Genomic DNA, 22,387 nt, shown 5'->3' with positions numbered 1-22,387 from the left:
TGATCTCCCAGCAGTGTAGTGAAGTTCTGCTGAAAGGGCTGTATCTGATTGGCTGAGTGCTCAGCCAATCACAGGCAGTGCTCAGCCATTCATTGAATTCAATCAATGGCCGAGTGCTGCCTGTGATATGCTGAAAGCTGTGACCAATCACAGGCAGCATTAATCTGTCATTCAATGAATGGCTGAGCGCTGCCTGTGATTGGTTGAGCACTCAGCCAATCAGATACAGCCCTTTCAGAATGCGGGAATTTAAAATCACTGTCTGCTGAAAGAACATCACTACAGTGCCGGGGGCCAAGCAGAGAAGACGCAGCTGAGCCCCGACAGCGGTGGAGAGGTGAGTATATATATTTTTTTCTTTTTTTACATATACTAGGAATGATTTTCAGGGAAGGACTTATATTTAAAGCCCTTCCCCGAAAATCACTGCAGTGGTTGCTGGCATCCCATTCCTTTCAATGAGAAAGCAATGGGAGAACATTGTGATCCTCTGCCACAACTGTCACAGCTGTGACAGCTGTGGCAGGGGATTCTTTACTCCCCCCGGGGAGTGCCATGATTACTAAACACTGTGACAGTGCTGTCCCAGTGTTCAGTGACAAGGGGACTCCGCGCGGGGAATATTGACACACAGCAGCGAACTATGTGTGCAGGCATGTTCTATGTTTTGCATGTATGCGTGTTTGCACGCCTGTAAAACACAGACATGTAAAGAAGGCATAGGGAATCAGTGTTTCTAAATAGACATGTGGTTATGTGTTTAAGTATGTACGCACATAAACACGCTCGTGTGAATGAGGCCTTAAAGTGTGATGAACACGTAAGTACAACTCCTGAGAAGTAAATGAAACAAATGATAAGTGCTCCTCAAATGCAATTCGTGAACCCAAGAATTCACATTACAGATATTAAATATCAAGAATATTACCTCCTTTCACTCCTTGTATAATGACCTCTTCACAGCTCATGGAGCATGCCCACAACACTCTCCCATATAAGTCAATGAGTCATCTCCAGTCTACAGGTTTCTGTGTTCCATGTGGCTGTTGTAAAATATATCTATGAATACCTCTGAATACTGTTAGCAGCTCAGGAGAAATTATTGTCCCCATGTTTGTGTACAAAAAATAAAAACAGATTTTAAAAAATTATGTGTGACAGTATCTTTAACCCCTTATGGACCACCCATCATAAAATTACCATGGGTGGACAAGGTTGGTATAAGCAGCCTACTCCATACCCAATGGGTGTCGGCTGTTTCTTACAACTTTAAGTCCCCAATGCCAGAATTGTGTTTTTATGAGCACCCTGTTTCTTAAATAATATTAAATGACAAGTGATCAAAACGTTGTATGTACCCCAAAATATTACCAATAAAAAATACAAGTCACTCCGCAAGAAAACAAGCCCTCACACAGCCTCATTATGGTTCTCACAGGTTTGTCAATGTCTGAATAGAATTTTTGTGGATTTTTTTCCATAGCATGTGAATAAGATTTTGAAAATTTCATCCACTTTGCTGCTGCTAGAAATGCTAGACAGTCTGCATGGAAAATCTGCGGCAAAGCTGTCTCGTGTGAGCAGGGCCTTGGGCAGCATTCTCAATGTGTTTATTGCTAGATTTCAAGGTTCTGTCCCAGAGTTAAGACTAAATCCCATGTTCGGTGAGTCAGATATAATCTTGAAAAATAGTGATAAACACAATGTGAATGCTTTCTTAGAGAGTGGTACTGAGGAACAGTGTGTATGAGAAAGGGACATAAGTTACAGCCTGTTAAAGGGACCCTAGGCAGCACTCCACGAAGAACAGTCCATGAAGAGCAGTCTATTATATCCTTCATACCTATCTCATCAAATATCAGGAGTATGGAGCCTTAGCCAAGAGAACTCATCATAACGGTCTGGACTAGATGAAGAAGAATGAGAAGAAAAATAACCAACCGGAGATTACATTACCTGTGAGTTACTAAATGTAAATGTTTATTTTGCCACAAATTGCATCCAATCAGTATAAGGGCTCCCACCCACTGGCGTTTTTTTCTCCACTGCGATGCGATTCTAAAGTTAAAGTCTCGCATCGCAGTGCGAGAAAAACGCCGGCAGATACCCAAAATCGCTGGGATATCGCTGCGACATCGCCAGTCTTTTCCATGGGGCCAGCGGCAGCAGCACTAGCCCCATTGAAAAGATATGGAGAATGCCGCAGACTTCTGCCACAGCTGTCGCAGGAGTTTCTTTCATCCCCACGGGGATGAATAGCTAAGATATTGCTATTCATGAATGAATAGCTAAGAGCTATCTGCCATTGGCTGAGCACTCAGCCAATAGCTAAGCACTAGCTGCTATTGGCTGAGCCCTCAGCCAATCCGCACAGCCCTTTCAGGAGGCGTGGATTTTTAAATCCCCGTCTGCTGAAAGAGCGTAACAATTTTTTTACCACTTCTTGATGATTATCGGGGAAGGGCTTATATTTCAAGCCCTTCCCTGATAATCATACTGCGGGGCTTGCCAGAAAGCAGTGCTTTCAATGGGATCGGCAGCAGTGCCGATCCCATTGAAAGCAATGGGATAGCATGCAGAGAACTTCTGCCACAGCTGTGACAGCTGTGGCAGAAGTCCACGGTATTCTCCCTATGTTTTCAATGGGGCTAGCGCTGCTGCCGCTGGCCCCATTGAAAGCACTAGCGATATGCCAGTTCTATTCCGGCTTCTTTCTTGCACTGTGAGGCGAGAGTTTTCCCGTGCTCTCGCAGCGCAAGAAAGAAAATATTGCCAGTGGGTGTCCACCCTAAGGAGAACCTCCCTGACCAACATTAAAAAGACTGAAACATAACTGCTGAAAGAGCTCAGTAGCAGTGTCAGGGAGCCAGCAGGAGGACGCGGCTGACAGCAGGAGAGGTGAGTAACTTTTTTATTATTTTTTTAACTACTTTTTGATGATTATTGGGGAAGGGCTTATATTTCAAGTCCTTCTCCGATAATCATTCTGCGGGGCTTGTCAGAAACCACTGCTTTCAATGGGATCGGCAGCAGTGCCGATCCCATTGAAAGCAATGGGATAGCATGCCGCGGACTTCTGCCACAGCTGTCACAGCTGTCACAGTTGTAGCAGAAGTCCGCGGCATTCTCCATATCTTTTCAATGGGGCTAGCGCTGCTGCCGCTGGTGCCATTGAAAAGACTGGCGATGTCGCAGCGATATCCCAGCGATTTTCTCGCACTACTCTGCGAGAGTTTTCACTTACTCTCGCAGCGCAGTGGAGAAAAAAACACCAGTGGGTGGGAGCCCTCATAGTTGCTGTATTTTAGCATTCTTTTATGTGAAACTAAAATTTCCAGAACACCTTTATAACTGTTAAGCGTATACTGGAGGCATAGTTAGTTTTATGCGGAACAAACTTATTTTGCAATGGCTAGCCTGATTTTGCAACTGATATCCATAGTGCTTCTTTATGGGGCTCTAGATATGTAACAAGCCTGTTTTTACTCAATCCTTATAGACATAGAATATATTTATGCGTCCAGTAGATAGACAGGACACATGCATATATTCTTGTGTTTTTCCCTTTACAATGAATACTATGCTATTAACTCTATATGAGTCAAATATAATAAAGATTGCTTTTATATTAGAGAATGATAATTGATTGTGATGGGGCTGCTATAATGAAATATAATTATAGGATACAATAAACGAGAAGGTTTGAAGTATTAGCACATCGTCATTATAGGCAAGACCTGGCCGTGTTATAAAATTGGAGCAGGACTTTAAAAAATTGATTGTCCGATAGTAAAAACAGTTGAGAGTGGTATACGATTAGAAAAAAAAAGAATAAATACCTTGTCAATCTGGTTCTGACTCTTTCAGAAATCCAATGAATCCACTGATCCAGTTTTCACTCTTTCACTCCATCTGATCTCCCATTGATCTCTGTACGTTCCGAGAGTTGATCAGGATTCAACCACAGGACCAATGCAGCCAATCACTCAGCTGTTTTGAAACATATTTTTTTTACGTCAATATATATTTTTATTAGAGACTTTGCACTTGACATACTTACAGATCAATTGGCATGAGCCTCAGAATAATATTACTGTTATGCATAACAACAACAAGAAAAGAGAAATCCAATTACAATGCAAGTAAAATTTTTTACCAGCCACCGCTCAAAGCCAGAGGACCTGTGGAACGTCATCCAAGCTTCCCAGGTTACATAGTATGCCAGCGATTTTGCGTCGTCCTTGGCCCTGAGTTCCTCCATATAGCAGATTTCATCTAAGGCTGTCGCCCAGCTCAGGCGAGTTGGTGAGGTCCGGGAGTTCCACAGTCGAGGAATCACAAAACATATTTTTTTAAGCTCGAAAATAAATAAATTAGGCTGTAGCTATAAATTACGAGAACAATCTAGTTAGAATGGAGATCTCTCTGTTGTAGGTCCCTGTAGAACCAACCAGAAATAGCTTAATTTGTTAGTAGTATCCTTTATTGGTATCAAAAGAGAAAGAATCTAGTACAGGTTCAAAATACATTGTGTTTTCAAACCAATAAGGGATATTAATGAAGTAAACTACCCCTGGCTGATTCTACTGGACCTGAGCTGAGGCAGAGAGATCTCTGTTCTAAGTGCAGTGTTTACCCCGATTATTTCAGCTGTCCAAAGATTACTTTTCAAGCGCAAATAGTGATGTGTACTCACAACCTAATTAGGTGAGCAAGTTAGATCTACTATTTGATTATCCTGTCCTGAATGTTTTCACATGAAGCACCTTCTCTTCTCTCCTTTCTCTATATAAATTTGCTATATATCTATTATACATTACCATCATAAGGTTTTGCTTCTTAAAGATATGAAGGATCTCTTTTCAAATGGATCCCAACTAATTCTGATTGATCCGATAGACTTATATTTGGCCCACCAGTAAGAGGACTTTTCTAATGGCGGCTTTTAGACTGCTGTATTCCAGCTCCGTATTTGCTCTGTGGACCGTAATTTGGAGCTAATATAAATCTTTGTATCTATTCACATGCCTGTTTTTTTCACTGACATTTTTATAAACCCAGCTTGTATTGCTATTATTTTCTAGTTGGCAAATACGGATTAGTATTTGTCAATAGAAAATAAAATATTACAGAGGCAAACACAAAGTAAATACTGATTAAATACTGATGACATACAGTTGTATTATGGATGTTTCCATATTCTCGTTTGAAACCAACCAAAGTCAAAAATATTTTGAGAGCCCCATCCCATTGGTCATTGGGGGCTAATCCCAGCCTTTGATTGTCTACGCTTCTATAAAATAGAAACTTTTCCTAGTGCTGAAGGGATTAAAATTAGCGTGAGAACAGAGGCGTAACCACATACAGTCTGCAAAAATGAGCTAGTCACTTCAACTGAATAGAAAATAAAATAAAATTTTGTTCAAAATCAGCCCAAGATTTATAAAGTATTTATACAGTTACTTACCTTTTCGTATGTTTTATTTTATATGGTGAATGGGGGTTCTGACGAGGAATTTTATCCCCTTGTCCATCTTCATTTTGATATATGCTGCAATGTACGGCAGTCGTTTCACAGTAAATACTTCAGTATGATGTATCTTCCATGGTGCATCAACAAGCCCAATGTGCTCCAACAACAAGACACAACCTGCTGGAAATGAATGCCAATGATTATATTAATGATCAGCCCGATTAAAATTGGCAATCACAGTCTGGGTGGTTTTGTAACTATGTACATAATTTATGACACTGATATTAACCCTCTGCAATAAAGTATTTGGAAGTCAACATTTAAACAGCAGATCTTTGTATTTAATTAATGAAAGTATCTTCTCATTCTCTCCCCGCCATCTTTCTTGGCCCTGTGAAGGGTTTCCCCTTCGGCTTGCCGGATTGCCACTTTTTGTTGTTGCCAGGATTACTATATATTCATCATTGTTATTGTTCTGATGGGATACTTATGCCTCATTGTTCTACCTTTTTTATGTAACTCATATTATTTTGTTTTCTATCGTTTGATGATCCTGTAAAACCAGTTTATTAAGTAAAGAATGTGAAAAGAAGCAATTAGTGATGTTGCATTTTAATCCCTTAAAGAGGTTGTCCAGGATTAGAAAACCATGACTAGTGTATTGTTTCATCGCACCACACCTGTCCGTAGCTTGTCAGTCAGCCCATACAACCTGTGGCCATTTTTGGAATTAAGAAGCCATGACTTTCAGCCTCTTTAATAATAATAATTCATTTTACTACAATTGTCTCCATTTGTTCGGACCATCATGCGAGAATGACAGTAAAATAAAAATACCTGCAAAACAAGCATATATCTGTTAAAAATATTGAAGCCTTACAGCACTGTATAGAATTTCTGCATGGAAAGTCTGCAGCATTTACGATTTTAACAGATTTCATCCACATGGTGCGGAAAACAAGTTGCGTCGCCTCCACAGCAGAATTGACGCGTGGTACAGATTTCAAATGGGATTTCGCCTCTTCAAATGAAGGGATGAAATCGCCATAAAATCCACACCAAAATCCTCATGTTACATGCAGATTTTCATAGGGAAGGGTAGTGATTCTCCTTATGGAGAGTGCTAAGTAAGTGTAAAGGAGACTTATAGGTCAAGCATTGCATCTCTGGGAAATTTGGTATGCAAATAAAAGATAGTATAATTCCTCTGCAGCGCCACCTATTGGAAGGTAGATGCAGGTTTTGATGCAGTTTTGATGCGGTTTTTATCGGATCTGCGATTTTACCTCCAGTGCCAGTTCCATTTCAGGATTTCCATCTTCTATGCAGACAACCGCACAGGAATGGAAACCTGAAGGGAACTAGGATAGAGCATAGTGTTTAAAATTTTAAAACATCCCCCCACCCCGTCCCCATAAAAATCTAAACAATAGGGGAAAAAACTATTAAAATATCACACTATATATTCCACTTGGTGAACACTCTAAAAATATCAAGTAATATGTTTTTTTTCCCCTTTATTCTAGTGAAAAACAGTTTGTCCAAAGTAACAAAAAAGCTCTGAAACAGCACCACTCTTGCCTGTGGGTTGTGTCCGGTACTGCAGGTCAGTTCCATTAAACTAATAATGACCCAAACTAGCTGATTTTTAAAAGGAATGATCAATGTACTATAGCTGGAGCTTGTGTAGTTTGTTCGATTGATCTGTGCCTGGCCCCATTCAGACGAGCGCGTGTTTTGCGCAAACATAATGCACGCTTCTGAAAAAAAAATTGGTTCCCATAGAGGCATTCTTATGCGTGGAATTTGAAGTGCAAAACAGTGCGCTCCTAAAAAAGATAGGTCATAGATGCGTATGCACTGTCACAGTGTTCAGTGATGAGGGGACTGCAGCGGGGACAAAAGAATCCCCTGTCACAGCTATCACAGCTGTGGCAGAGGACTGCGATGCTATCCAATTGCTTTTAATGGGCTTGGCACTGCTGCTGCCCCATTAAAAGCAATCAGCTGATTGCAACCATTGCAGCAATGATTTTTGGGGGGTTGTGGGGGGAACGTTGAAATATAAGCCCTACCCCGAAAATCATCCCTAGATGCAGAAGAAAAAGTTAACTCACCTAGAAGCGCTGTCTGGCTTACCTCCCGTCCCCGGCAGTCTTCTTCTGTATTCTGGTGGCCGGAGATTGAAAAATCCCCGCCCCCAGAAAGCGCTGTGACCAATCAGAGGCAGCATTCAGCCATTTATTGAATGACAGCTGAGCGCTGCCTCTGATTGTAGCCTTGTCTTATCTAATAAAATGATAACAATATGGACATTCCTGTTTGCATCTATACGGGCCAAGGATTGTTGCCCTGCTTGATCGTAATCAGTGGTCCTTTTAAGACTTATTATGCACATTCATGCAGGCGTACATTGACAATTCTGCATGAACGTGACAATCATGTTTCTGCATAAAAGTTAGAATCCTGAGATGGAGTTAGCGTTGGAGGTAAAATCATGGTGTGAAAGAAGCCATAGCATTCTATTTGGAACTTCCATTGCTGAATATAGCATAGTATGCTGCGCTACTTCCTTCTGTAAAAAGCCAGTAGCCTTGCCTGAAACCGAACAGACCCCATTATAGTCAATAAGGTCATTTCGGCTAGGGGATGCCGTTTTCCTTGTCCACATAGTCGCCAAACAGAACAGGAAATCAGAAACCTCCAAATGCTGATGTGAACCAACCCTAAATTGCACAGGTCTAATACTGTAGCAGTGTACATGAAATAACGTATGTTATCATTCCGCTTCTTTATATAAATATTGTTCTAACCTGAACAGCATTGTTCTATATTATAACATGTATCTCATATTATGATGTTCTGGATGTTATACAGTAAATAGTCAGTGTACAGTGATTTAACATTACCCCCTGGATCTAAATACACTCTCTAATGAAGCCCCCTTCAGACATCTGGAAGAATGATTGTCCAGACAAGAAAAGGGGATCACTGCCGGTGAACAAAACATTAAAATTTTGGGTTCATGGCCAGGAAATTCCCCAGATCTCAATCCTATTAAGAAACGGTAATCAAAAAGCAGATGGACAAACAAAAACACAGAAATTGTGATAGACTCCAAGCACTGATTACGGGTTGCATTAAGTTAGGGGTTGACCCAGAAGCTGAAATGCAGCATCGTAGGGCGAATTGCAGAAGCCTTGAAAACTAATGGTCAACACTGTAAATATTAAGTCTTTGGCTAAACTTGAGATATTTGTCAACAAAAGTTTTAAAACTTATGAAATGCTTATACCTGAACTTCAGTATACCATAGAAACACCTGACTGAGGCCGCTCTCACACATGTGAGAGCAAAACGAGATTTTGTGTGGCATTTTCCAACGCATTTTACAGCGTTTGACACCATTTATTTTCACCCCATCTCTACAATGTGTGATGAGATGTGTTAAAAAATGCTTAAACACACTAAAGTAGAGCAGACGGAGCTCCAAAATCACAACGTTAGAAATGCCACGCTCACGCAGTAGTCTGCGAGGCCCAATTGAAATCACCTGGAGCATTGTACAGTGTTTAGCTCGGCTTTTTAAACACTATGCTAAATGCTGAAAACAGCAGGCTGTGTGAGAACGGCCTAGAAGATCTAAAAACACTGAAGCAGCAAGCTTGGTGAAAACCAAAGACTGTCTCCAAACCTTTGGCCATGACTTTACATCTGCTTAGTTCATACACAGTTATGATGATTTTCATCTGCTTGAAGTAAGCAATGAAGGTTCAGGACACAACCTAATTTGGTACCAAAGAACATGGCAATTTGGGGGGTTTTCTCATTTTTCTTCAGCCGACGTAGCCGTATAAGGGCTTGTTCATTGAGAGGCGAGCTGTAGTTTTTATTGGTACCAATGTAGGGTACATGTAACTTATTGTATAACGTATTTACTATTTTGAAAGAGAAACAGAGTGGAAGAACATATCAATTGTTTTTTACGTTGTTCACCATGTGGTGTAACTTGTATGATAGCCTATTTCAGTGGGTCAATACTATTTTAACAATACTGAAATTATATATATTCATTTAGATTTCTTCACTTTTGGCCAATTAAACCCCTTTTTCGTTAAATAATTTATTTTTGGCATTGCAACAAAGACACATCCCATTTTTTTCTATTGAAGGAACTGTGTGAGAGCTTGTTTTTTGCATGACCAACTGTAGTTTTTTTTTGAGTTACATACAACTTTTTGATCATTTTATCATATTTCTGGGAGGCAAAATGAAGAAAAAACAGCACTTTAACTTTTTCTACAGTGCTTACCAGGCAGGATTAAAAAATTGGATCAATGTATTGTATCGGATGTGGTGATACCAAATACATATTATTTTACTGATTTTTTTAAAAAAGAAAAGAAAGTGCACAAAAGGGGGATTTTTTTCAAACTTGGATGTTTTTTGGCCATTGTTATTTTTTTTAACTTTTTTTCTAAGTCTCACTAGGAGGCTTGAACATGCAACCCTATGATTACTTAGGTAATACACTGCAGTACTTGTGTATTGTAATATATTTACTATCTTTTACACAGAGAGCCATGTTAGGCCCAATGACATGACTGAGGGAGATCCCTTTCTCTGTTCAAAGTTTACATGCTGTAGCCAGGGGTTCATGGCTAGGATCAGAGCTATTTCCATTCCCAGCTGTTGCAGCAGGACCCCAGCTGTCAATTACAGCCAGCTCCTGCTGCAGCCTGCATTATCTACATGTCATAAATGCATGGCATTTCATGTGAACTGCTTCCCTCATGTACAGGAAGAGCCTAAATGGCAGTAAGCAGAGGTCTTAAGAAACTTATGCAGAAAGTATATTGGAAAATGTTTTAACTTTTGACTTTGCAAAGAATAACATTTATTTGCTGAAACCAGAATGCTGCTTCCAAAAGATGAACTTTATGTTGGCATTGACCAAGTCTTACTGTATAATAAGTCTCCTAATACTGTTAGGAGAGCAGTATTTAGTTTTACAAAGTCATCTATAACTTAGTGGTATGCGCTCCTAACCTGATATCAAACCTGCCGATCTAGTTGCACAAAATGTAAATTGACATGTGAGGTAGTTAAATAGAATGCTTCCTATGTGTCAACTGAGAAATATTGCACATCAATATAATTCCGCTCAATTCATTAGAACAGGTATTTGTCATGGGCGGCGTCCTGTAATTTGACAAGCTATTAGCTAACACATGAAATGCTTCTTTTAAGATTAATTTTGGCAGAACATAAATCATTGCTGCTGAGAGGCCTCGGGGCCCTATACCTGTACTGGCCATGTATGTTCCAAAGGTTCCAAAGGGTTGTCCCAGTTGTACTATTATAGTAACACTGGAACAACCCCTTGTAACCTTGGTAATATACATCGCCATGTATACATGCTATACACACTGAATAATCATTGCATTAGGAACAACTGGCACGTGACATCTTTCGTACCATGCAGTACCACATGATGGCCATGTCACAGTCTGCCCTCAGATAATGTGCTGACCTCTCCTCTGGACAGAAGAAGGTAACATTTGGCAGTCATGGGTAAACACATACCTTGTATCAACTGGGGTTTAACAGCGCAAAGATCAACAAAAGTGCCCCTGGCACCCCTTTATCACCAATAATGCCTCGCATGGGCCCAGGAATGATGTTACATGGCAGAGGGTCATCTGGAGTGATGACAAGAGAGGAGAAGGGTGGAGCGACTCCTATTAAGGATGTGATCCTGATAGAATATTTTTTTTGTAGAATAGTTAGTAGGGTGCTGCCAGTCCAATTACCATCATCATAGGTTACGAGGCATAGAAATTAATTACAAAAAGGAGCAAATGATGGACCGTGGAAGTAACCTTTGTAATGTAAAGTGCATCAAAGCAATTTCTTCTTTCTTAATTGAGAGCCAGCATAAATAGCGCATTTCGAGAATACAGCCTCTTCTTCAGAAATGGCAATGGCAAGGGAAGAATACAGGGATGTTACTGGATATTCATGTCCTGTACTCCCAGGAAAGAAGATATGGAACCCACCATAGATCACATGTTAAAAAAAAAAGATGGCCCTTTACCTTTAGCCTTCTTTTCTTTTAAACTAAATAACCCCAATTTTGCTAACTTCTTTGGGTATTGTAGTTCACCCATTCCATTTATTACTTTAGTTGCCCTTCTTTGAACCCTGTCAAGCTCTGATATGTCTTTCTTGAGTACTGGTACCCATCCCATCTGTCCAACCTGTCTGAATCAGTTCCATCTACGTTGACAATATGTTGACTATTAGCTTTTGAAAACCAGCCTAAATCAGTTGACTGTGTGCTCAGTAGAACAAAGTTAGTTGGAACTCTCTTCAGCCTAGTAAAGGAGGGAGGGGGAAGCCACTCAGCCTTCTAAAGATTTCTTTCGTTATTCAGAAAAGATGAGTTAGTAAGAAAATGTTAATAAAGAGAAAATTATTTTACATATTGCAATACAGAAGTATTGTAGTCTGTTATACAAATGATCAAGCAATCACATGTTCAGTTCCTTAGCAGGACGGGAAAAAAAAATTACATTTTTAAAAATATTTAAAATGAAAACAAATATTGAAAGCTCAAAAAACGCTTTTTCCATTCATCACGTAAAGAGAAAATGAAACAACAAAGTTGATATTGCTATGTCTATAATAGTCCGAAATACAGTATTAAAATATCATACTGTTTCTCCTGCACAGAGAATGGTGCATAGAAAAATATGCAATGCCAAAATTGCTGTATTTTTGGTCACCTCACCTTCCCCCAAAAATAGTAGAAAAAGTGATCAAAAAATCTTTTGTACCTCAAAATGATATCGTTAAAATCTCCAGCACTCGCTGCAAAGAACAAACATTCACACACCTCCCTCAAAGGGACAGATAATGAAGATTATAGGTCTCAGAGAATGCCGACAAAAAGCAAATGTAGCTTTTGGTTTTCTGTTGTTATTTTTAAAGGTTTTATATTTTGTAAAAGTAGTTCATTACAGCAAAAACTATATAAATGTGGCATTGTTGTAATTGTATTGTCCTGCAAGTTAGAGTTACTGTATTATTTTTTATTGCATATTGCATGCAGTAAAAATTAAGTCCAAAAATCTGTAGTGAAATTGTTTTTTTAATTTTCACATTTTTACAAAAGTATCTCAGTGCATTCCGTGGTATATTACATTTACATCATATAACAATAAGGAGTTCATGATGGAAACTGGAAGCAAGCCTTTTAGATGACACGCAGACCACTCAAAGGTAGTTGCCTTGTAGAAATAATAATGAAAATCTCTTTGCGTTGGTATTATACTCCCGTCCGCTTAGCCCAAGTGTATCCTAACTGTTCAGCCCCCTGCTGGAGAAATTGTAGTGACAAGGGTACATTATCTGTGGAATAGCCCATCTCCTGGAGATTTTCAAACTCAGTATTTCAGATATCATCTTTAGTGGATTGTATAGTACCAAAATCCCCCACTTTAGCCTAGGATTTCATGCAATTCCACCAATTTTCGACTTTTAGGGTGCCCACCCACTGGCGTTTGCGATTTTCGCGGCGTTTTTTGCCGCGTTTTCGCGGCTTTTCCATTAATTTCCATTGACTTTCATGGGTGCATTAGGAGAAAAATAAGGACACATATGCAACTGACAGTTCCTATGTTAAAAAACGCAACGCAACGCAAAACGCCAGTGGACAGGAGTACATTCAATTCTAATTGCTCTGCAGAAAAAACGCAAAACGCAAAGGAAAAAAAAATCGCCAGTGGGTGGGCGCCCTTAAGATGCAAAATAAATCAACCATACATATATGAGAAAATGCTGACAAGCATTTCCCTCACTCTTTCTAAACTTTATTATATATGGAGTGCATGGTCATCCAGCAATAACTGCAGAGCGAGTTGATCATAAGGCTCACCCTTGAGTTAACCTAATAAATCACTAGGGCAAGATGGCAAGTGCGTGGAATAATAACTGGGTTTTGTTTATCAACCTGGTAATTATTCCCATACCTATATGTTTTTTTTTCTATTCCTTTTTGTTTTGTCTTCCAGCTTTTTTTAGAATGTTCAATGTAATTACTCAATACTGTTATAAAAACAATGTCACACACCACGAAGTGTGCTTTGATCTCGTATGTACATGACTCTTTGTTTGTTGTACTCTATTTTAAAATGTGAAAAAAATCCAATAAAAATATTGAAGGAAGAATGGTTTTGAGTTGTCAGAGTGATGAGCAATAGGAGCACAGAAAAACATCTGCATGTGGCAGAGCCAGATTCCACATGTAGGAGCCCGCAGCGGAATCCGGCCCTGACAGCAGCCAGCAACCCTGCGTACCTGCTTACTTTTGATTTCTTTGATGAGCCACTGTCAGACATACACAATACAGATTTTTTTCCCCTGCGCCATCGCTAGGCAACGATGCGGAATCTGCAACCTTTCCGTAATGTCAATTGCAGAAGGGCAACGGGTCGAACGGCTTCCATTGACCTCAATGGAAGCCATCTGCACAGAATCCGCCTAAAAATAGAACATGCTCTGATTTTTCCTCTGCTTGCAGAAACCACGGTTGGTTTCTGTGAATGTGTAGGAAGAATCACTTTTCCATAGCATGCTGTGGAAGATATTTGCTGGGGAACCCGGAAGCGGATGCCTGCTCCGGATTCCGCAATGCAAATCCAGTCGTGTGCAGCCAGCCTTAGCTTTGGCAAAGGCTTCTTCAGCCTTAGATGACCAATTTTTAGGGTTTGCACCTCGTTTAGTCACAGCAAGAGAATGGAGCAGTCAAATATGAGAAATGTGGTATGAACTGACAGTAATTATCTGCAAATCCCAAAAATCGCTGATTAGCCTTCAGACTCTTTCACAAATACTTGAAAAACAGCAAGGGCATTACCACAGATCGAAAGGCATGACAAGGTATTCGCAATGTCCATCTCTGTTGTTGAATGCTGTTTTCCACTCATCTCTTTATTATATTCAGACATAGCTTGGCTCTCTGGAAGAGATAACTGATACACTCGAGTCCATTACCAATGTAAGACAGGCATAAGTTTTGCATTCGCCTTCTCCGGTGTTCCTCAGATGTGAGATTATTTCTTTCTACCTCTATAGCTACCTCAGTGGACAGAGCAGCAGAAGTAGTCTAGAGGAACTGGAAGCCAGACAAATTTTCCTTTGGTCACAGTAGACTTCACGTTGGAGTTCTCTGAAATGAATATCAATTCTAGAGTCTAAAGAGATGAGGTTTTCAGGGACGAGGATAGATCTCTGCAGGTCAGCTCATCTTTTATTGCACTGGCAAGCCCCTCCCAGAATGCTGCATGGAGAGCCTGGTCATTCTAATCTAGTTCCGCAACCAGTGTACGAAACTGGGTGGCATACTGAGCCACAGAGCTTGACTCTTGGCACAACTGTAGAAGTTCAGAAGCAGCAGAAGAGACTTGGCTTGGTTTCTAAAATATTGTACATAATATTGATAGAAAGGTCTGCAGATCAGTAGCCATAGGATTCTTGCGATCCTGTAATGGAGTCGTCCAAGCTAGGGTTTCACCAGACAACAGAGAGATAATAAATATTATCTTAAGAACCTGTGCAGATTGTTCATTTTGCAAGGAGTCCGTGTGGGTTTCAGCAATCTTCAGAATTTGCAAAACTTGGTCTGGGAATGCATGATCACGAGTGACTAGATCCGGCCTGGTGGTTGCAGCGCCAGCAGTATGCATGGTCTAAGCAAATTGCCAGAGAAGTATTTGTGGATCTGCTTTACCAAACAGCGGTTTGGTTTTGGGCTAACTGAGGTGGAACTGCCTGGAGAACTCCAGTTTTCATGCTTGACCCCTCCAATTAGGATACCTCCTTTGCTGTAGGGACCCCAGACCCTTACGTGCACAGATAGCCCCAGTTGTGCGGCAGCTGATGCTGCAATGGGCCATGGGGCAGAACTTGCAGGTCTGAGAAAATGCGTAGAAATGACACAGGCCTGAGTCAGGGCTGACATCACACGTGCAGACACGATGTCCAGGCTAATAGGTCAGGGCAGACAGCAAAGAAAGCAAAGTCCAGAAACAGAGGTCAGGAAGCACAGAAGTCAGGAATAGCACGTGTCAGAACCAGAAACACACAAACAGGGGCTTTGTCACAACGGTATGAGACCAATTGGTTAGGCACCCTTCATGAGAGGAGGATTCTTATCATAGCAGAAGAGTGCAGGCGATTTGTTAGGGGAGGATTAGGGATCACGAGTTGGCCTTTTAAAAAAGGGGGCAGGTAACACGCGAGGCCTATGGGCAACAGCCTGAGAGCAAGCAGAAACAGAGCAGGAGGGCACAAAACTAAAAGGCGACAGCGATTGGCTCTAACAGAATGCAGTTTGTTCATCAAACGGCTGGAGAGCGGTACGAGCATAAGTGTCTGCATGATGAAGGTTCCATGCAAGTTTGAGGAAGCATTTCAGCAAATGGAGTTGGGGATTTGGTCTGGATTAATGGATTCTCAATGCTGAAAAATACAGGAAGATACTTATCCATCATGCAATACCATCAGGGAGGTGCCTGATTGGCTCCAAATTTATTCAGCAGCAGGACAACAACATTATTGAGTCTACCTGAGATTACATGAAGGGACAGAAGGATTTGAGTAAGCCTGCATCCACAGAAGATCTATTGTTATTCTCTAAAGGCCCATTTAGACTGGACGAATGTCGGGCAAGCGATGCCCGACACTCGTCCCCGCACAGGAGCTAGTATCGCTGCCTCACAGCGGGGAGGCTGCAGGAGATTTCTCTCCTACCGCTGCCCCGCCCCTCTCCATTGAGTTAACACAGAGGTGGTTCAATACTGAACGGCTGCTGTTTAAACTCATTGCTCATCTTTCGTCTTATCGTCCATCTTTTATGCAGCAGCAAGGCGAGTATGTGCAGGGACGAGTGTCAGGGACAAGAGTCCGACATTCAACTTGTCTAAATGAGCCTTAAGATGTATGGAACAAGCTTTATGCTGAGTTCCTTCAAAAAGAATCAGTGCTGATTTAAAGACAAAGGGCGGCCACACCAAATATCGATAAACTATTTATACATGTATTGTTGAAAGCATTCTTACTCTGCAACATTTTTTCCACACCTGCCTAAATCTTTTGCACAGTACTGTAGAAGGGCTCAGTCAGACGAGCGTGTTTTAGGTGTATGTAAAATGAACGCTTCTAAAAGAACCAATGGGTTCTTATAGTAGCGTTCATATGTGCAGAATTTGCAGCGCGAAAGAGAACGCACCAAAAAAAGATAGGGCATAGGTGCGTTTTGCGCAGGAGTTTCCATTGACTCATATGGAAGCAGGAGTTAAAGGGAAACCCCTGCACTGAAAATAGATACCAAGCCCTGGCTGGATTTCAGGACATATGCTAGAGCTGGGGTGTGGGTGTCCTCGGGGTAGGTGGCTTGGGTCTCTCACACGCCTTCTTCTCCTCTAATACTTAAGGTACTCAATGTCCCCCGCGAGGGGGTAGTGGAGGATGGTGTTCCCCCAATACCATTTCGTGGTATCTTTATCACCAAGCCAGTAATTCGTGGCAACAGAAAACATATATATATACACAACTTCTTCATACATGTTATAGAGATTCAATGTGGACCCTAACCCACCCCTCACCCCCTTCTCTGCCCTTCCCTCCCCTGTACTAAAAGTTGTTTTAGCCCCCTATTATTTCTATTTTCTCCTTTCTTTTTTATATCTTCTCCCCCTCTCTGGGGTTTGCGTTTTGTTTTTTTCACTCCTCCTCCGTATATTTTTTACTTTGCTTGTATTGGTTAGTTTACTATATTTTAGACGACAAGATGGATAGAACTGGTTAATTTTGTAGGGGATCTAGGGGTGGTTTACCTGTAGTAGGCGTAAGTTATAATAATGTTTGGGTTATGTTTGCATCGCCTACAGATCCTTATCTTATTACGTGTATAATGTATAATCTATCCAATAAAAAACTTTTTGAACGAAAATAGATACCAGCTGCTTACAGCAGGGCATTTAAAAGGTACTATTGGCCAGAAGCACCTTTTAAATGTTCCAATGTTAACTCCTAACAAGTCCCTGCGGGGATGAGGGGACTCCCCTAGAGTTCCGCTAATCCATGCGGGGACTCACAGGATTTTACAAGGGGACATATAAAAGGTGCTTCTGGGCAGCAACTTTTTAAATGTCCTGCTGTAAGCACCAGAGTTCTTCTCCCATTGCTTTCAAAGGGTCTGGGCCTGCTCCACCCCCCCCCCCCTGCATTGAAAGCAATGGGATGAAGGCAACCCCTGCAGGGATTTTCATGGAAGGGCTTGAAATATAAGCCATACCCCAAAAATACACCATAGCTGCTGTAAAAAAAAAACACATCACCTCTCCGGGCGCTGTCCAGCTCCGGCGGGTTCTCCCCGGTTCCCCAACACTGTACTTCTGCATTTCTTCTGTCCAGGGATTTAAAAATCCCCACCTCCTGATAAGCACTGCCTCTGATTGGCTAAGCACAAGCAGAAGAAATGCAGAAGTACAGTGCCAGGGAGAATGCGCTGGAGCTGGACAGCACCGAAGAGGTGATGTATTTTTTTTTTTTTACAGCAGATATGGCTTATTTTCAGAGTAGGGCTTATATTACTTGTAGCTGTGGTTTTGTTTTCATTCCCCCTGTCTTGTAAGCGCTGCGGAATATGTTGGCAGTTGGAACTATACAAATAATGATTATTATTATGTTTGGTACTATGTTAGCCTATAGAATAAAATGTTATTGTTCTCAGTAAGAAAAACAAAGTAATCTTGTAGATGTGATAACTTATAATGTCTAACAAAAAGAAATGATGTTACAGCGAGCGTCAAAAGCGTGCTGAAACATCATTTCAATTTGTTAGTCATTACAAGGAATCATGTCTATAAAATTACTTTATTTTTCTGAGAACAATAACATTTCTTTCATTAATGCGGCACCTAAGAGGAAGTGCACAGTCAGTTTTATAACCTGAGCAAGCTTGTGTCACAAGACTCATCATCTTCATTAGCAAATTAAGAGTACTCTGCATAGGAATCATCTTTAATTTCTAAGAGCTCATACATATTCAATTCATAGTGAAACACATGCGTAATTTCTACTACCACAATGAAAATGCTGATATTGGCTGGTATCATGAATCATATGCAACGTACAAGGAGAAACAAAGTATAATCATCTTGTTCTATACACTGGGGCCAGTACAAGTAGTCTTTCTTTAGTGGCTTACAGGGGGTGCGCAAATATATGGAAACACCGTACAAAATACATGCCTTACAATCGGCCTCTACATGTCTTATTGAAACATGGTTTATAATCCCAAGTAACTTTGGTGAAAGTAATATGACACAGATGCTGCCGGGCAGAAGTGCAGCAAGATACCATTGGTCAGGGGTTTGAGCCACTCAGCTGCTGTTACCACCAATGAAATGTCAGATGAAATGCAGAGTGATAATGTAAACTCTCCACTAAATGTCACCAGTCTAACCCAGGAAGAAATGCAGAGCCATCTTAAAAGGATTAAAATTGCCAAATCACCAAGTCCCGATGGCATACACCCCGGGTTTTAAGGGAATTAAGTAAACAGATACACAGAACTTTCTTGCTTCTAAAATTTAAGGACTCTATAGTGACAGGGGTCTGTTCCGCTGGATTGGCATTAGCAAATGTGGTGCTGATATTCAAAAAAGGGTCAAAAAGTGAACATGAAAATGATAGGCCGGTAAATCTTATTTCCACTGTGTGTAAAATATTTGAAGGGTTTCTAAGAGATGCTATCCTGGAGTATCTCAAGGACAATGGCTGTATACTCTGTATCAGCATGGGTTTGTGAGAGATCGCTCCTGTCAAACCAACCTGATCAGCTTCTATAAGAGACCGGGGATAGTCACTGGATCTTGTGTATCTGAGCTTTTCCAAAGCATTTCATACTGTGCCGCATAAAAAGTCGGTATATAAAATGAGAATGCTTGGTGTTGGTGAAAATGTGTGTAAGTGGGTAAGTAACTGGCTCAAAGATAGATAGTAGAGGGTGATTATAAATGGTACCTACTCTGATTGGGTCACCGTTACTAGTGGGGTACCACAGGGGTCGGTTTTGGCCATATTCTTTTTAATATATTTATTAATGACCTGGTAGAAGGATTGGACAGTAACATATCAATATTGTCAGATGACACAAAACTATGTAAAGATATTAACACAAGAGAGGACGCAAGGAGATTGCAAGAGGATCTGGATAAGGGCTTCTACCCATAAGCGGCCGGCAATGGAGCCGGTCATGCAGAGAGACGTCCGCACCCGCTGCGGCCGTCTTATCGTGCAGTAACACGGGCACATCGGACACATAATAACTATGTATAAATATATCAGGGGACAATACAGAGATCTCCCATCATCTATTTATACCCAGAACTGTGACTGTAAGAAGGGGGCATCCTCTACATCTAGAGGAAAGAAGGTTTCTACACTGACAGGGAAGGGGGTTCTTTACTGTAAGAGCAGTGAGACTATAGAGCTCTCTGCATTAGAACGTGGTGATGGCAAATTTGATAAAAGAGTTCAAGAGGGGCCTGGAAGTCTTTCTTGAGTGATACTATATTACACTTTATAATCATTAATAACTTCAAAAGGGTTGGTGATCCAGGAATTATTCTGATTGCCAGATTGGAGTTAGGAAGGAATTTTCTACCCTGAAGGGTGCCTACCCACTACTGTTCTTTTTCACTGCAAAATTTACAGCATTTTTTTGTCTCCAGGTGTCGATGGGACTTGTTAATGTTAAAATTGTGACGCAGCAAAATTGCGATTTTGCTGTGTTGCGATTTTAACATTAACAAGTCTCATAGACACCTGGAGAAAAAAATGCTGCGAATTTCGCAGTGAAAACGTAACTGTAGTGGGTAGGCACCCTAAAAGGGAAAAATTGGCTTCTACCTCATTGAGGTTTTTTTCTGCCTTCCTCTGTATCAATATTGGGGGTTAGTAGGCTGAACTGGATGGGCATGTGTCTTTTTTCGGCCTTACATACTATGTTACTATATTAGAAAAAACTTTCTGACAGTGAGGGTGATCAATTACTGGAACAGGTTACCAAGGGAGGTGGTGAGTTCTCCTTCAACCAGAGACTGGACAGACATCCGTCTGGGATGATTTAGTGGATCCTGCATTGAGCAGGGGGTCGGACGTGATGACCCTGGACTTGAGGTCCCTTCCAACTCTACCATTTTATGATTATATGGGGCTCGTTGTGACTATGTCGCACAAGGGCTCATATTAAACTGGAGCTGGCCTAGTTTCCAGCATTGCATGAGGGTATGTGGAACTGTTGTTCAAAAACTAAAATAACGGAAGACAATCAATTTCAGTGCTCATTTGCACAGGGAAATTTGTGCAGGGAACTTACACGCAAAAAAGTGCGACCATTAGAACCAATAGTTTCCTATGGAAACGTACAGATGAAGGAATTTTAGGCATGCAAAAAAAAAAATTAAAAAATCGCACCTAAAAAGGACATTAGCAACTGAAATTCATGCAACTCAAATTCCCTGCTGTGTGAAAAGATAGGACATGACCTATCTTTGGTGCGCAACATGCAGTAGTATCCATAGACTCCTACGGGAGCTGGAAAAAAGGGAGGTGGGAGAGATTTTAGCTTTGTTCAACGATGGGAAAAGAAGACAGGCCCCTGTTTTTTAGCCATTAGAAGTCATTAGGAGGATTTCTACTGACCAATGGAAGTCCGAACAGCAGCGCATTTTTTCTGTAACACGCAGCTCCCGATTGTGTGAATGAACTATTTTAACGAGAATGAAGCTCAGGACTCAACCGAGGAAAATCGCCCATTCATGCAATTTTTTTTGTGTGGCTAACTTCTGTGCACTTTTGACACTTGTGTGAATGAGGCCTAAGACAAATTAGCATAACAATGCATTTATTTATTGTTGGCAATTAAAAATTGCCACGAATGAATTAATGCAATCAGTGAAATAAAATTAATCTGGTCAATTCAAGGGTTGTGTCATAATCGCACGGTAAATCAGCGGCTATAGCTACATTTTTCCAACAGCAGGCTGAGATGTAAATTAACCCCTTAGTGACCAAGCCTGTTTGCGCCTTAATGACCAGACCAAATTTTGGAAATCTGACATGTGTCACTTTGACATAGCATAACTCCGTAAAGGTTTTGCTTATCCAAGTGATTCTGATTTTTTCGCCACATGTCGTACTTCATTTAGGTGGTTAAAATAGTCCAATATAATTTGTGTATATTTATTAAAAGCGCCAAAATTGGGAAAATTTTGAAAAAAATTTCATTTTTTCACATTTTCAACTGCGATATCTCAAATATGTGCAAATATACTGTACAAATTCTTGATAAGATATATATTTCCATCTGTTTACTTTATTCTGGGCGCACATTACAAAAAGTTCAGGTTTTTTTAACCATTTAAGAGACGTGCAAATTTAACATTGATTTTCAGCATTTTGAGGAACACTTTATTTTCTGGCACCAAGCCAAGATTACAAAGGCTCATAGGTGTCAGAATGATAGATACCCCCACAAATGACCCTATTTTAAAAACTACACCCCTTAATGTATTCACTGAGGGGGGGTCAGGAGTATTTTTACCTCACAGATTTTTTTCAGGAATTAATGCAATTTAGAGGAGAAAAAATAAAATTTCATGTTTTTGCAAATATGCCATTTAAAAGATGGGATTTTTTTTCTATAATGCACATGAAAATGCGTATTTGCACCCAAAATGGATACCCCATTTGTCCTGTGTTCAGAAACATACCCATTGTAGCCCTAATCTTCTGTCCATATGCACAACGGGGCCCAAACTGAAAAGAGCAGACGGTGAC

General features: G+C 40.7%; 1 long non-coding RNA gene across 1 annotated transcript; it reads right to left on the bottom strand.

The window, feature by feature from the left end:
* Positions 1-937: 937 nt before the first annotated feature.
* LOC136588579 (uncharacterized) lies at positions 938-5,460 on the bottom strand. Its single transcript, XR_010787588.1, has 3 exons — positions 4,157-5,460; positions 3,840-3,990; positions 938-1,043 (listed from the first exon to the last, which is right to left on the bottom strand). It is a non-coding gene; the product is annotated as an uncharacterized lncRNA (long non-coding RNA).
* Between the last annotated feature and the right edge of the window lie 16,927 nt (positions 5,461-22,387).

The sequence above is a fragment of the Eleutherodactylus coqui genome, chromosome 13, assembly GCF_035609145.1.
Source record: "Eleutherodactylus coqui strain aEleCoq1 chromosome 13, aEleCoq1.hap1, whole genome shotgun sequence".
In the NCBI taxonomy this organism is placed as follows: domain Eukaryota; kingdom Metazoa; phylum Chordata; class Amphibia; order Anura; family Eleutherodactylidae; genus Eleutherodactylus; species Eleutherodactylus coqui.
The sequence above is the reverse complement of the archived record's forward strand: the minus strand, read 5'-3'. Positions and strand labels throughout refer to the sequence as shown.